We start from the raw sequence: 16,336 nt of genomic DNA on the forward strand, positions 1-16,336 counted from the left end.
GAGTGGTGCTCTTAATGAAGAGATGAGAAGGAAGGCACATGGTTCTTCATCTCAGTCTAAGATGTTTGTTACATAAGCTAGGGGGAGAAGTCAGAAAAAGGAACATAAAAGTGGTAGAGAGAAGAGTAGGAGCAAGTTCAAGTCAAGATACAAGAATCTAGAGTGACATTTTTGTCATAAAATTGGGCACATTTAGAAATATTGTTTTAAGTGGAAAAAGGAGAACAAAGACAAGAAGGGCAAGCAGAGAGAGAATGACCATGATGATGATGATCGTGATGATGATCGTGTCACTACTACCAAAGGTGGTGATCTTGTTCTTCTTCGTGACTTTGAGTTAGTCAATCTTATATCTGATGAGAGCATGTGGATTATTGATAGTGGTGCTACATTGCATGTTACACCTAGGAAGGAGTTCTTTACATCTTACACTTCTGGTGATTTTTGAGTGTTAAAGATGGGTAATGATGGTGTTTCAAAGGTTATTGGTGTTGGTGATATTTGTTTGCAAACCAACATGGGAGTGCAATTATTACTCAGAGAAGTCAAACATGCTCCAGATGTTCGCTTTAATCTGATATTTGTGCATTTTCTTGATGATTGTGGTTATGACAATTACTTTGGTTCTAGTAAATGGAAGCTCACTAAAGGTAACTTGGTTATGGCCAGAGGGGAGAAACAATCTAAATTGTACAAGACTAAAGCTTTGGTTACTAAAGACAGTGTGAATGCTATGTATATGAAGGCATCTTTGTGGCATTGGAGGCTTGGTCATATAAGTGAGAAAGGGCTTAACTACTTAGCTAAAAAGGATGTGCTTATAGGATTGAGGAATGCAGAATTGGAGAAATGTTCTCATTGCATGGCTGGTAAACAAACCAGAGTATCTTTCAAGAAGCATCCTCCCTTAAGGAAGTCAGAATTGCTTGAATTGGTGCATTCTGATGTTTGTGGCCGATTAAAGGTAAAGTCATTTAGTGGTGAACTTTACTTTGTTACTTTTATTGATTATTGTTCCAGGAAGCTATGGGTCTATGCTCTTCAGCGAAAATATCAAGTACTTGAAAAGTTCAAGAATTTATGCTATGGTTGAGAGGCAATCAGGCAAGAAGCTGAAATGCATCCGTAGTGATAATGGTGGTATGTATCGTGGACCCTTTGATGTTTATTGTAGACAACATGGTATTAGACATGAGAAAACTCCTCAGTTGAATGGTCTAGCGGAGAAGAGGAACAGGACCTTGGTTGAAAGGGTTACATGTATGCTTTCGGAAGCAAAGTTGCCTAAGCACTTTTGGGGAGAGGCATTGCTTGCAGTTGTGCATGTTATTAATCTCAGTCCCGTAGTTGCTTTGAATACTGAGGTGCCAGAAAAAATTTAGTTTGGTAAGAATGTTAGCTATGATCATTTGTGTGTCTTTGGTTACAGGGCATTTGTTCATGTTCCTAAGGATGAAAGATCCAAGTTAGATAAAAAGACAAGGCAATGTATCTTTATTGGCTATGGTGAGGATGAATTTGGCTACAGGTTTTATGATCCTATTGAGAAGAAGCTTGTTAAAAGTCGTGACGTACAATTCATGAAAGACCAGACCAATTGAAGACATTGATTAGGTGGAGAAGACCACACCCGAGAAAGATAGTAATCTCACTGATGGTAATCCGATGAGGTTGCCCGCTCACAATCTGGAGAATGTTGAAACGGAAGCTCAAGATGATGAGCAACATGGTGATGTTGATGATCAACAGGTTGGAAGTGGAGTAGAGGTTCCAATTGATGATGCTCAAGAGGAACATGATGATGATGATCTTGGTGATGTACCTGAACCACCTCAAGTCTAACTCAGGAGGTCTAATAGATAGAAACAGCCTTCTACAAGGTATTCTTGTGATGAGTACATAACCTTGAATAACGGTGGAGAACCTGAGTGTTTTGAAGAGGCTCTGGCTAGTGAAGAGAAGAAACAGTGGTTGGATGCAATGCAAGATGAGATGAAATCTTTGCATGATAATCACACTTACGACTTGGTGAAATTGCCTAAGGGAAAAAGGGCATTGGAAACTAGGTGGATTTTCAAGGTGAAACAAGATTCAAATTCTACACTTCCAAGGTACAAGGCCAGATTAGTGGTGAAAGGTTTCAAACAGAAAAAGGGTGTTGATTTCAATGAGATTTTCTCACCTGTGGTGAAAATGCCATCCATCAGAACTGTGCTAAGTTTAGCTGCTACTCTTGATTTGGAGGTTGAGCAAATGGATGTGAAGACAACTTTCCTTCATGGTAAATTGGAGGAAGAGATATACATGAAGCAACCTGATGGTTTTCTTATTGAAGGCAAGGAAGATTATGTGTGTAGGCTAAGGAAGAGTCTATACGGTTTGAACCAGGCTCCAAGGCAGTGGTATAAGAAGTTTGAGTCTTTTATATATGAGCAAGGTTACAAAAAGACTATTTCTGATCATTGTCTTTGTTAAATGTTTTTCTAATGATGACTTTATTATCCGGTTATTATATGTTGATGACATGCTTATTGTTGGGAAAGATATTTCCATAATTGACAGGTTAAAGAAGACACTTGGCGAGTCTTTTGCCATGAAAGACTTGGGAGCTGCTAAAAGGATTCTTGGCATAGGTATCTCACGTGATAGAAGAGAAACGAAGATTTATCTATAACAAGAGCAATACATTAGGAAGGTGTTGCAGAGATTCCATATGGAAAATGCTAAAACTATGAGTACTCCTCTTGCTAGTCATTTTAAACTGAGTGTTAAACAAAGTCCTTCAAATGAAGTTGAGAAGACCAATATGAGTAGAGTTCCTTATGCATCTGCGGTGGGTAGTTTGATGTATGCGATGGTGTGTACAAGACCAGATATTGCACATGTTGTTGGTATAGTTATTCGTTTTCTGTCAAATCCGGGTAGAGAGCATTGGAATGCTGTGAAATGGATTTTGAGATATCTTCATGGTACAGTTGATATGAAACTTTGTTTTGGAGGTGATAAACCTACTTTGATGAGTTACTCAGACTCAGATATGGCTGGGGACATTGATTCCAGAAAGTCCACTTCGGGCTATTTGATAAAGTTTGTAGGGGGAGCTATGGCTTGGCAATCAAGACTACAAAGGTGTGTAGTGTTGTCTACTATAGAGGCAGAGTTCATTGTTATTACTGAAGCATGCAAGGAGTTGTTATGGTTGAAGAAATTCTTACAGAAGCTTGGTTTTGTGCATAACAACTATCCATTATTTGTGGATAGTCAAAGTGTTATCCATCTTGGTAAGAATCCAACTTTTCATTCTAGATCCAAACATATTGATGTGAGGTATCATTGGATACGTGATGCTTTAGATGCTAAGTTTTTGGAGTTGGAAAAAGTTCATACAAATGATAATGGTGCTGATATGATGACTAAAGCATTGCCAAGAGAGAAGTTTGAAGTTTATTGTGAGATCGCCGGTTTGGCGGTTATCTCCACATAGTTGTGAAGGGGAGATTTGTTGGGTATTGGGCTCCCTTCCTATGTGGAGAAAATGCCCAAAACTTGAGAAGCCCATGTCTCACTTAATCTAGTGGAGAGGGGCTACAAAATAAATAGAGAGGCAGAACAATAGAGTCAGAACACACTGAAAACCCTAACACATAGAGGGAGAGGTAGAAGGAAATTCTGTTCACGTTTTTCACATAGCTGCCACTGTAAAATCGGCGTTGCGGATTCGTTCACCGTTGGATCAGGCTGAAATTTTTATAGTAGGTTCGGAACTCATTGTTTTTCATTCTGACCAGTCAGATGGTTGATACGAGGTCTGAGTTGGGAGATCTTAATTTCTCACTGCAGTAGTGATTTTATAGGTTTTTTTTCTCTTGTTCTTCTCTATTTGAAAGCTTTGTTTCTTTGTTATTTGGTTGGGTGTTGGCACTAATTTGTGATGTTGATTGAGACTCTTTTCTACTCTTGTTGATCATAATGGAGCTATTTCTTTGGTCTAGACGACTCGTGGGTTTTATCCTTGATTTGAGGGGTTTTCCACGTTAAAAATCTTGGTGCCTTTATTTGTGCATGTGGTGATTTATTATTGTTGCTCTTTGATTGTTGCTCCTAATATATTCTTGCAAATTAGGGGAAATTATATCCGCTGCATTCTCTGGTATATTGTTTGTGTTGTTTTTCCCCATCACTTAATCAGGATCATGTAACCAATGACTTATTGAAAAAAATATTTGAATAGATAAAAGTGGATTGTGAAAAGAATATTTCATCAACGTCATCCATGAGTGGCTAAGAGTCAAAATAATGCCTAGGTTAGCTAGGAGTGGTTACAAGTAGAAATAATATACTCATGGGTTACTGAAATGTGGCCACAAGTTCAAATAATAGTCAACTTGTTAATTAGAAGTAACTTAATGGAACATGTAACATCCCGTCAGGATATTACGAATTTTCATAAAATAAAGAAAATAAATAATTACACTGCATTTAATAATACCTCATTTCCCAAAAACGTGGGAAATTAAATTTTTATTAACCTATGAAAAGTCCAATATTCCAAAATTTATAAACACAATTTATAATAAATATCCACAGTGTTTACAAAGTATTATTCAAACCACATATCATCAAAAATTCCCAATCCAGCCCTTGCTCCGAGCCTAAGCCTCACCAGCTCCACCTACAATATCATCTGCTCACGTGTACCACGTACACGATCATCGTCAAACACAAGCAGATAGGGTGAGCTAAAGAGATAACACATAAATATACACCAAACATATATATATATATAATAAAATACATCAAAATAAAATCTCTTCTTTTATCCTGCATGGCCACAACCATGTATGATATCATTTCATCGTCAATGAACCTCCTCCTTCTTTATCACATGGCCACAACCATGTAATATCAATACACATCAAGGAAGACTCGTTCTCTTCCTTCCACATGGCCACAACCATGTAGTATCGGTGCACATCAAGGAGACTCGTTCCAGTTCTTCCACATTGCCACAACCATGCTAGCAGTGTTCTACATCCTCTAGTAAGTATCTCAAGGCGCCTTGTTGCCACACCTATCGGCCACAACTGATAGAGCATGTGCGGGAACCATGCTACGGATCACACACTGTAATGCCAGGTGGAGTTCCCAAATACGAACATAGTCTGTAACGTCCCAGGACTACCAAACTCGTCAGCAAATCACTGAGGAGGGCAATCCATCTGGACCCATCCGTACTAGCCACAACCAGCACACTCACATCGGCAATACTCGCCATCCCAAGCCACAACTCAAGAGTTCCTCGTGTTCATCCGCTATCCCGAGCCACAACTCAAGGGAAGTCATTTCGGGCCACAACCCATAGAATGCCAAATGCTTAACCCCTATCCTGGGCCACAACCCAAGGATACGTTCCGGGCCACAACCCATGGAACACCAGCAAGCCCACCATTGAGATATCTTAGAAGCCTTGTAGACCACGCCTCACAAATTCCCCTTATCCCATTAATACAACAGTAAAACTTACCTTGAACGCACAACAGCACCCTCGCTCGCTTAGGCTAAAAGACTTTGTTTAAACAGTCCAGCCTATCTCGCTTAAGCTAGGCCCACTAGCTTGAGCGAGCCCCTAGAACAGTTGTAGCCCACGAAGTCTCGCTTAAGCGAGCTCCTTCTCGCTTGGGCGAGACCCTCACTCGCCCAGGATTAAAGTGCCTCATCTAGGCGATGAGTTCAACGAGACAGCGGAACCACACTCGGAATCTTGCTTAGGCGAGAGGCTCTCGCTTGAGCGAGACGTCCTTCGCTCAAAACAATAAATCCCGCACGCGCGGGATTTGCAACCAAGCCACACAAAAACACACGCGAGTTCTCGCTTGGGCGAGACACACTCGCCTAAGCGAGATGGCCTGTCGCCCAAGACCAAATTACTCCGCCTGAGCGAGATGCTCGAGCAGAGCCTAAAACTGAGTCCATGCAACTCTTACCTAGGCGAGTTTGGCTCGCTTGAGCGAGAATTATAGACTTTGGCACTGTTTTACGCACACAACAGCAACAATTGAACCTAAAATGCACTTCAAATTCATACCATTCATTCAGCACAATTTCATTAGGCATATGAGCATAATTGGACACGAAAATATGCCCCAACAACCCAATTTTGCATACTCACAGAATATACAGAACACAACCCCATTATATGCATACATTTAGGTCAAATTCCAATGAAACAGTATCCAAAACCCACAACCCCAAATTCCCTCATATGCAACACGAAATTCAAGGCATAACTTCATTAAAATCATGCAAGACAATGCAATTAACATAGAACTTCGGGTTCAGCTCCCCTAACCTGGATCCTTTGGCTTAGTAGTGGATTACTTGAAAGCTTCCAAAAACACCAATGACCACCCTTCTTTGCCTATCCCTCAATTCAGTCCTAAAACCTCCCTCAATCTGCCAAATCACTAAAACTCGTGCTCTCTCTTCTGGGAAAAATTCCAGCTTGCCAAAAACCCTCAATTTCACCCCAAGTTGACCTTTTATATGAAGCTTTAATGTGGTTAAATAAAAAAACGAAAATTAATAAAAAGTGAGTTAAATTTGAGTCCACCAAGGTTCAAACCCACACCATGCCAAAGCCAAATCAATACCAAACCATCAAGCCAACTCATGGTTCTTGCTAACACACACCATTCAAGTATTATAACATATGAAACATGCTCTAACATATTACTAAAACAATAGAAATTAAATAACACATAATTTAGCACACATAGGACTTGAACCTAAGTCCTCTCACACAAACAAAGTACTCTCAACCACTTAAGCTAATACTTTTCCACATCATACCCATCAGAATTTAATGTCATAAATACACTACCTACTCGCATTTATTAATTATTTATTTATTTAATTAATTAAATTTTGTGGACCTTACCGAACCCAATTTGTTGATTTAGAATTCGATGACTAAAAGTACTTTCTTATATGCACTAACTTGGGAAGGAGAGTTATTATGAGAATACAAGTCTAAAAGCACATTAAACAAGTAAATCAATGAAGCTCTAAAGTTGCATTTGGTGCACACCATTATATGCAAGAGTTGCTAAGGTAACACAAAACTATTGCGGAAATATTCATCCTTAGATGATATATGTGAAAAAGATTTGTAAAGTAATTAAAACACAATTCAACCCTTCATTCTTATACTTTTCCCTATGTTTCACATACTTGCATTGTCTTTTGCATATCTACAAAAAATCTTTCAAAAAATTGGTCATGTTATATAAAATTATTTGTTAGATAAAACATTTTACCAGTTTTCACCACTTAAATACAACAAAGTGTAATGCTTAAAACATAGAGAAGTTGTGTTTAATGGAAATTAGGAGTGCAAGTGTTTCGTCTGGCAGATGATATAGCAATGCCAAGTTCCATTCCATCTAGTAAGAAATGAAGATTAATAAGACAATAAGTATGAACTAAGACTTCGAGCTAACTTGAACCTGAAGAATCTTCTAAAACTTTATATGATAGATAATGTTTTCCCCATATGTTGTCAAGAAATTTATGCCCAAATTCAAGCTTCATTTAAATATTTCTTGCGTTTAAAATGACTACCAACTATATTTGACACAAGCATATGTAACTTTGACCGAACTATTTATCCGGTATGATGTGCACTTTAATTAATTGAAGAAAGAATGCAACCCACGAAAATATTGAGATAAAGCTTTTTTTTTTTTGGAAATGCATATTTTAATTCAAGTGTTTCTCATAATTCAATAAAAATTTTAGTATGATAAATTATTTTATAAATGTTAGGTATATAATATATGTTTATAAAAAACATCATGTTTAGAAAATAGAAGAGGTTGAACCATCACTTGCTATAATAAAAAAAATTAATAGTTTCAAAAATTACATATGAAATATTAGGTGAACCACAATTTTATTTGTCAATAAATCTATTTTGTTGTTAGCAACAGAAAAAAGAAATTACACACATCTTTCTTTCTTTTAAAACTTACTTGAATGACTTAATTATATTCATAACAAATACATTATATAATATTATCTTTGATTTTTTCAATAACAACGATACGATCGATATAAAGTAAAATAACATCATTTCTTTATAAGAATATTAGAAAAAATAATTAAATAATAATAATAATAATAATAATGATGATGTTGAGAAGATTAACGACACCAAACTATTCTTGTAATAAAATACAACAACTGTGACACTTATGTAGTGCAATAAATATGTTTGATCTTTATAAATATGAATATTTTAAAACACAATCCAATATAAGATTGAAAATAATTTTATATAAACCGTTAGTTTTATTATGTTTTTTCTAAGGCAAAGTAGAAGTAAAATAAGATTAAAGGATAATTATATAATTGAATAAAATAATCATTTATAGTAAAATTAAAATCATTAATTCATAAATAATATTATCCATACAATTAATCGTGCATAAAGAAACTAATCAAGTAAACAATCCCAAAGTGCGTAAGATGTTATTGCAAGGTCATTTTGTATGGATCAACATCTAAATAAAGTTGAAGGTGGAATATGAAAAACAAAATTCATCCAAGATTCCTATGTCTTTCTAATGAGAAAATTGACCAGTATTCCATATCTAACTCAATTGATCCAATTGTTGTGACGGGTCCTTATGTGTTTCCTTGTGGAGATGGAAAACTCATTTGATATTTGATATTGAATTTCCTAAAAACATGATAGGCATTGCAGTCTAATTTTTCTTCTTTTTTTTTTTTTTTTTTGCCTTATAACAAAACTTTTGATATTTGATATTGAATCTCCTAAAAACATGATAGGCATTGCAGTCTAATTTTCTCTTATTGTTTTTGCCTTATAAGTGAACTGTGAAGGCTGGATTTATAAGTTATTTTTCTTCTTCAAACAGATCACAGTCTTCAAATGAGTAATAACATCTTTATTACATGTTGTAACAGATTAATCTAACATCCTTATTACATGTTGTAACAGATTTATCGGTTGTTGTTTGGGATGTGTTTCTATGATTGATAAGTTTGTGAGAACTTGTGATCATGTAAATTTGGGATTTGTAATTAATGATTGAATTTATAATGGTGGGAACATGTGTAGATCTAAGAGAGAGGACAAAGTAAAACCGTAAAATTTAAATTGATAAGATTATGTATACTTAATATTAAACCTTAAATCATTATACTTCTTTCTTGACTTTTCTTTCTAGGTGGTCTACCAGGAGGGTTTTTTGTATTTCTTAACCCATCTTTTGCTTTATTATTTTTTTTTTCACTTGTTAGACTGCTGCCGGTGCGCATTGTTGCATGTGTGTGTTGCGCGGTGATGCATAAGAAAAAACCCAAAACTATAAATGAATTCATGTATCTGGAACATTAACCTAATAACAATAAAGTTTATTTTTCAAATTTAAAAAAGTTTGCATAACTGGAAAACAATGGAGAAATTAAATAAAAATTTAAATATGTTTCTAATCTTTTAATTTTAAAAATTAAAAATAGTCTCTTTTAAATATTTTAGTTCAATTTAGTTCTTCAATTTTTAAACTACGTGATTTAATTTTTAACGAAATTTTATTAAGTTTATTTGACGTTTTAAACACGTTTATAAATTAATATTGAATAGAAATATATGAAATATCGTAAACAATTCAATGTTATCACGAAACTTATTTAAAACATAAAATAAATTTAACAAAATTTTATTAAAATGATCAAATTCACACAATTTTAAAATTGAGAAATTAAATTGAATCAAAATTTTAAAAAATACTAATTATAATTTTTGTTCAAAGTTAAAGAATTAAAAATATAATAGATGTGGGTAAAAAATAAGAAAAAAATAATACTTTATTAAAAGAGGAAGGAAAAACCTGATTGAACGGAGCCGGCGAAGAGAAAAGATGCCTCCATGTAAGTTGTTGGCGCAGAGATACCGGTCCACTGTGAATGCAACTTGAGACACTCTTCTCATAGAACTCTTACACTCTCAGTGTTTCTTGCATCATCATTTTTTATTTCAGACTTTGGAGAACGCAAGCAGATGGAAATTATGATGTCACAACTGTGTGAGCATTTCCTTATTTAAACACACACCACGGTCTGCAGGGGCATTTCCTTTGAATATTTTTTCTTAAATATTTTACGTTTTTTCGGTTTTTAGATTTCCCCTTATCCTTTTATCATTTTCTTTTTTTCCTTTTCAAAGTTTTTTTTTCGTACTTCTATTTGCTTAAATGAGTCATTCTAAATTCTCATCACTCTTAACATCTCAAATTTAAAAAAAAAACTATTAATATTTTATATTTTAAATTTATAAATAATTTTATAAAGATTATTCGTGTTTAATCTTTAATGAAGTCTAATTGAATATATTTAAAAGCGTTAGTATTAATCTGGTACCTAGTTTAATTGAATGTCTTAATCCAATCTCATGGAAAAAACAACACTTCAACTTAATTACATGTACAAAAATTATATATCATTTAAAGAATTTGAATGTCTTAATTTATACTCTATTTCATTAATAACAATTATTTAGAGAATACTAAAATTTGTAACATCTCATTTAATAATTTTTAAACTACTAAATAAAGCATTATATACTGATAACCCAAAGCAGATAGCATGGAAGTTAAGTATAATCTTATACAGTCATCCAAAACTGAGTAATGACAATACTATATGTATAAGACCTCTAGAAGAAAGGGAAGGTAAATTGTAAATTCTAACCACTTACTACAAAACACACCTATCTACAGGACCTCTGGATACTATTGCTCAGTCCTACTATCAACACCACACGAAAACTCTCCACCTGTAGCCTCCTCTGCTCACACATTTAAGTGATCATTGCAAAGAATAAAACAAAGGGTAGACAAACATAAAACACGTAGGGTAAGCTAATAATGATTTAAAGAAGGTTACATTAGAGTAAGAGCATAATAACAATCAATTATCACAAATTCATACAAGAACATTTCAATACTCACACGTCATCCAACTCTAGACTCAATTGTCCGGATATATGCAATTAACATCGGACCTCTTAGTGGCTTGCACCGATTTATGATTCCCAAACTCTGCAGAGTTTGGCCTCAAGGGATTATCACTCAATCATCACACCAGGTAAGTCTCCTTCGCGCCAAAGACTTGATCGAGTCCAATGGCTAAGACCTCCTGCTACTCCTCACGACATAACTCATTTTACTCTATATGAGCCTTAATGGTCATTGGAGCGTCAGAATACCAACCAAAACTGAGTCCTTATGTCTTTACATACCCTACCTCATACACACTTAGAATTTCTCCACGAAATTCCTCCATAATTCACATACAACAGGTCCATATTCACCTAATCTCACTCAAAGCATACCAAGACAGTCAAAATAATCCATTTCAAATCAATTAATGCAATGAAACACATCAAAACAGCAAACACATGAAATCTAGCAGCTCAACGCTCAGCCTCAGATCCCAACGCTCAGCCTCAACATTAAAATTTCGTTCTAGACCTGCAGGGGTCCCAGTGCTGGGGCACTGCTCGGTTGGCGCTCAGCCCCATTCTTCTCGCATTTTTCAATGCTAGGCACCGCTGGGTTGGCGCTCAGCGCTGATCCTCTCGCATTTTTCAAGGCTCAGCCTTGAATTCTGAGGCTCAGCCTCACACCAGAAAACAACACAGATTATGGTTTTTGTTGGGAGATGTTTCACTTGATTTCATGACCCAAATTGGCACCTCCATGGCAGTGTTGTCTAGTTTTCAAAATGCTTTTCAAGCAAAGTGAGATGATACCAATTAGAGCCATGATTCAAGTGTTCATTTTCCAATTCACCCTCAATTCACACAATGCAATCACAATTTCACTTATACCAAACATCAAACAATTCACATTGCATCACACTCCAAATAATCAATTCTGATTACACACAATTACATTCATTATATCCTCTAATTAAATTTAATTATCAGCTTCTCTTACCTGATTAACTCGCACGATCTACTGCCAAAAACCTAAAACCCCCTTTCCATTGCTGATGCTCACAAATCAACCTAAAATTATCAGAAACGCGATCAGAGAACATCATTAGAGTCACTGATCGATAGGGAATTTTTACAAGATACGCAAACCTCACATGTGATACAGATTACATCACATGCAGGATTTTCAAGAAAAGACCGAGAAAAGTGCAGAATTATAGCTTACTCAATTCAAGGTTCTGATTGGACAAACTTAGAGATCTCGCCGCAGTGATCACTCTGGCGGTCTCTGATTTCAAAAAGGGTGAGAGAATGGTAAGATATTTTAGAGAGAAATCAAAAAGAATTTAGAGGATGGAGTTTGTAAGACCCGGGAAATTCATATAAATAATAATCAATAAAGTACAAGTAATGGTGAATTGGAAATACCCTAAGGGAGTTCCTTGATAATCCTTAGACAAGGAACAATGCTAGCTTAAGTGGTTGAGAGTACTTAGTTATATGGAGAGGGCTTGGGTTTGAGTCCTATGTGTGTTGTGGTATGTCTATTTAATTATGTTTTCTTTTACAAATATATTTTGAATGCGAAAGTAAGACTTAACATGGTATGTATGTGTGAATTAAACGTGAATTAAATCATAGCTTGATGGTTATACCTATGGTTGGTAAGTGTTGGGATGTGAGTTTGAACCTTGGTTGGTGAGAGTTGCTCTTTTTCATAATTTGGTATTTTTTTATATATATAAAAGGAAAATATAGAAACTCTAGAGATTCTCTAGCGAAAACCAGAAGGGTAACTTGGAATCAGTTCAGGGCAGTAAAAGCACCATTTAAATGGCCATTGATGCTTATAGTGTCAATTAATTTCGTTTAATGATTTTTTTATTAATTTGGACTGAAAATTTTGGGAAGAGGAGAGGTTGAGTGGAATACAGACGTGAGTGTGGCAACAAGAGAGAGAAACGAAATTGAAAAATTAGGGAGAGAAAGAGAGGGTTGGAAAAGAGTGTTAGAGTGGGAACAAGGGTTGAAGCGTGGGGGACGAGAAAGGATCATTGAGAGTGCACTAGGAACAAGGAAACCAGGTAAGGGGAGTTGAATCTAGTTCTTTATTTTTGTTACTCTTGATTTTGGTTGTTTAAATTATAAAACTAGATGAGTCTGGTTGCGTTTTGTTGTTGGTTTCTTTGATCTGTGAACTGTCATTATCATTAAACGCCATATCTTTTATATGCCTTGTGTGATGATGACAATATTGTGTTATACGTGATTTTTTTGTTGCTCTGTGTAGTCCTTTTGGGACTCATTTTCTCGTTCTCTTTGCTGGTGTAAAATTTCAAGAGAATGAGGGGTGATTTACGTTTAGGTAAATCTGTCGTGGTACGTTGCAGGAGTTCTTTTGATTTGGACTTTCATTCAAAATATTGAATTCTCAAAGAAGAAAAAGAAATTGAGGGGATGTTGTTTTAGGGTGGGGCCGTGTGGATTTTTTTTATCTTTCCATTAGAAAATTCATAAAATATTCCATGTGGGTCTAAGAGAGAAAACTTTGTTTTTTTTTCTTTTCTCATTCACGTTGTTGGTGGTGAAGAATTTGTCTTTGACTTTGAATTGTTACAATTCTTAGGTTAATTAAGTGAAGGAATAACCATGGCCCACGTAGCAATTCTTTTTACTTACTTTAAACTTTTGATGGTTTGGTGTGTGATTTTTACATAGGTGCATGGTATGGTTTCTCTAGCCATGGGTCCCACTCCTTATTGGAGAATTATTTATTTAGCTGCGGGTCCCACTCCCTTTTAGAAGTAGTTTTTTTTATTTGTTTTGGGACAAATCACATTACGTGATTTAGAGTGCAGCCACTCTTCTTGTAATCTTTTTGGGATGGTTTTAAGAGTTGATTGTTAATTTTATAATTACAGTTGGGTTATCTTTAGGTTATGAAGTGATTAAAATTGGAAGGTAGTGATATTGTGTACGAGGGTAAAAGTTAAGTATCTAAAAATTTATTATAGAGGGATATAAATTATATTAAAATATATTTAACGTTATATTTTTGTCTTCTAAATATACAATTGAGGTGATTAATATGAAAGTGTGGTTTTGATGTTTAAGATTAGTGTTTAGTAAATTTGTTATGTGGTGGCATAAGAAAAGTTACAAAGGCATGTTCTATTAAGTATTTGCCACATGTAGTTGGGTACTTAGGTTGTTATTTTCTTGTGATGTTTTGACAATAGAATAATTAACATATTAATATATGTATATATGAGAAAAGTAAAATAATATAATTGGTAGCCAGGAGTGTTACCTTTTGATAAGAAGTGAGATTCACGTAATTGGATAAGTGAATATACTTTAAATTAAAATAAGATGCGTGCGATAGTCATAAACCAGTGGGTTTGGAAGTGTCCGGTGCTTGGCGGTGCTTATACAGCGACAAGCGATAGTGTAGGGGCAGGGGTCCATTGCAAATGGATTTGCAGGGATAGGTTTGATGGCTTGGTCAGGGATATGCTGGATTAGTTACAAGCGGGGAGGTTCGTAACGAAGACTTGAGATGCGTGATTGATGCGGGCGGGGAGGTCCGTATGTTTTGTGCTCTTGTGTGGGGATACGAGCGGGGAGGTTCATATGTTCCGTGCTCACACTTGAGGCTACTATGAGCGGGGAGGTTCATAGTAGGTGTTCACGCATGTTGGACTATGAGCGGGCAGGTTCGTAGAGTTGGACTATGGGCGGGGAGGTCTGTAGAGTTGGACCACGAGTGGGTAGGTTCGTGGGAGCATGATAATCCCTAAGGACCAAGGTTGTGAATGGATCTTTCTCATAAAGGTTATGAGATTGGGGTGTAATGTTATAAAGAAGTCAATAAACTAAAATTGGCTAAGATAGATTGGGTGAGGGTAATTCTTATTATTTTATTGATTGTATTATTTTTCTTTCTCAACTCACCCTTTTTGTTTGTGTTTGGCGATGATCGCGGAAACAAATGTGAATCCAGGTGAGAACACTGATGCATAGTGACAGAGCGGGGCAGACGATGGGGGATTTTTCTCTATATTTTATTTTCATGCATTTTGTAATAAATTTTATGATGCTTTTTCTCTATTATGAACATGTAATAAAGATGGAGTAGTATGATTGAACTACCACGAGATAAGTTTTAAATTTTCCCGCGCTGGGGGAACTTTATAGAATATTTTAATTCCAAAAGAAATTTTATGATATATGCTTTATCTAGTGATATCCATCTAAGATGTTACAAAGTTTTAGAGATAATGTTTTCTAAATAATGAAATCTTTTATGAAATTTCTATTTATATAAGCGGTTTATTATTAAAATAATAATAATAATAATAAGATCTCATTATTTTAAACACTTTTATGTGATTTTTTAGGTTCTCAAAAAATTCAAAGTTAATTATATAAAATTTATTTTACCTGGTTCTCTCTTTCTCTTAAATGTTATTAAATAATATACTTTCACGTAAAAATCACTATGTAAAAATCACAATATAATTCCATTACACGTATATAATCCGAATTAGAACCTTTAATCATTAGTTATACAAAAATATTGTCTTTTTAACTTCAATTCCTAATGTGTTATATCATCTCAAAATTTTATAGTCTAATTAAATTTTTTTCACTTAATTGTAGCCCTGAATTTAAGTTATTACAATGACTTTTTAAAATAAAAAATATAATTACTTAATTTTATAAAGATGGTTTTAAAATATTACATTTTTTTTACCTCTTAAATAATTATGTTTTCAATAATATTCAATCATAATACTCCCTGAAGTATCTAGTTTAATTAAAATTTATTTGTTACTGAAATATTTAACTTGCAATAGAAACTTTAAAATTGTAAAAATTCATAATTCACTTAAAATAATACTTTTAAATGATTTCAGGTATGATGTTTTAATGATGAGAAATTTAACTTTAATCTAATATTAACATCATGATCGTTCTAATTTGAAAACTTTAGAGTGTATTCACTTGAGGGTGATTATTGTGCATGTGGATGAGAGATGATTTTAAGTTGATTGAATTGTTCACTTCAATGGATTTGAGAGAGAAAGGAAGGAAGAGTGAGATTCCTTTATTTTTTTTCATCATATCTCTTATGCGAAGATTTGAAAATGATATTGGCCATATGACAATTATGCCCTCTGTTAATTATGATTTTAAATGTGAAAATATAACTTTTAAAAGTATGATAATAATGTAAAAATATAGCTTTTAAAATTATGGTTATAACAATAATTAATATCCTAAATTTCTAAATTATTATATATAAAAAGA

The sequence above is a fragment of the Vigna unguiculata genome, chromosome 10 (assembly GCF_004118075.2).
Source record: "Vigna unguiculata cultivar IT97K-499-35 chromosome 10, ASM411807v1, whole genome shotgun sequence".
NCBI classification, from domain to species: domain Eukaryota; kingdom Viridiplantae; phylum Streptophyta; class Magnoliopsida; order Fabales; family Fabaceae; genus Vigna; species Vigna unguiculata.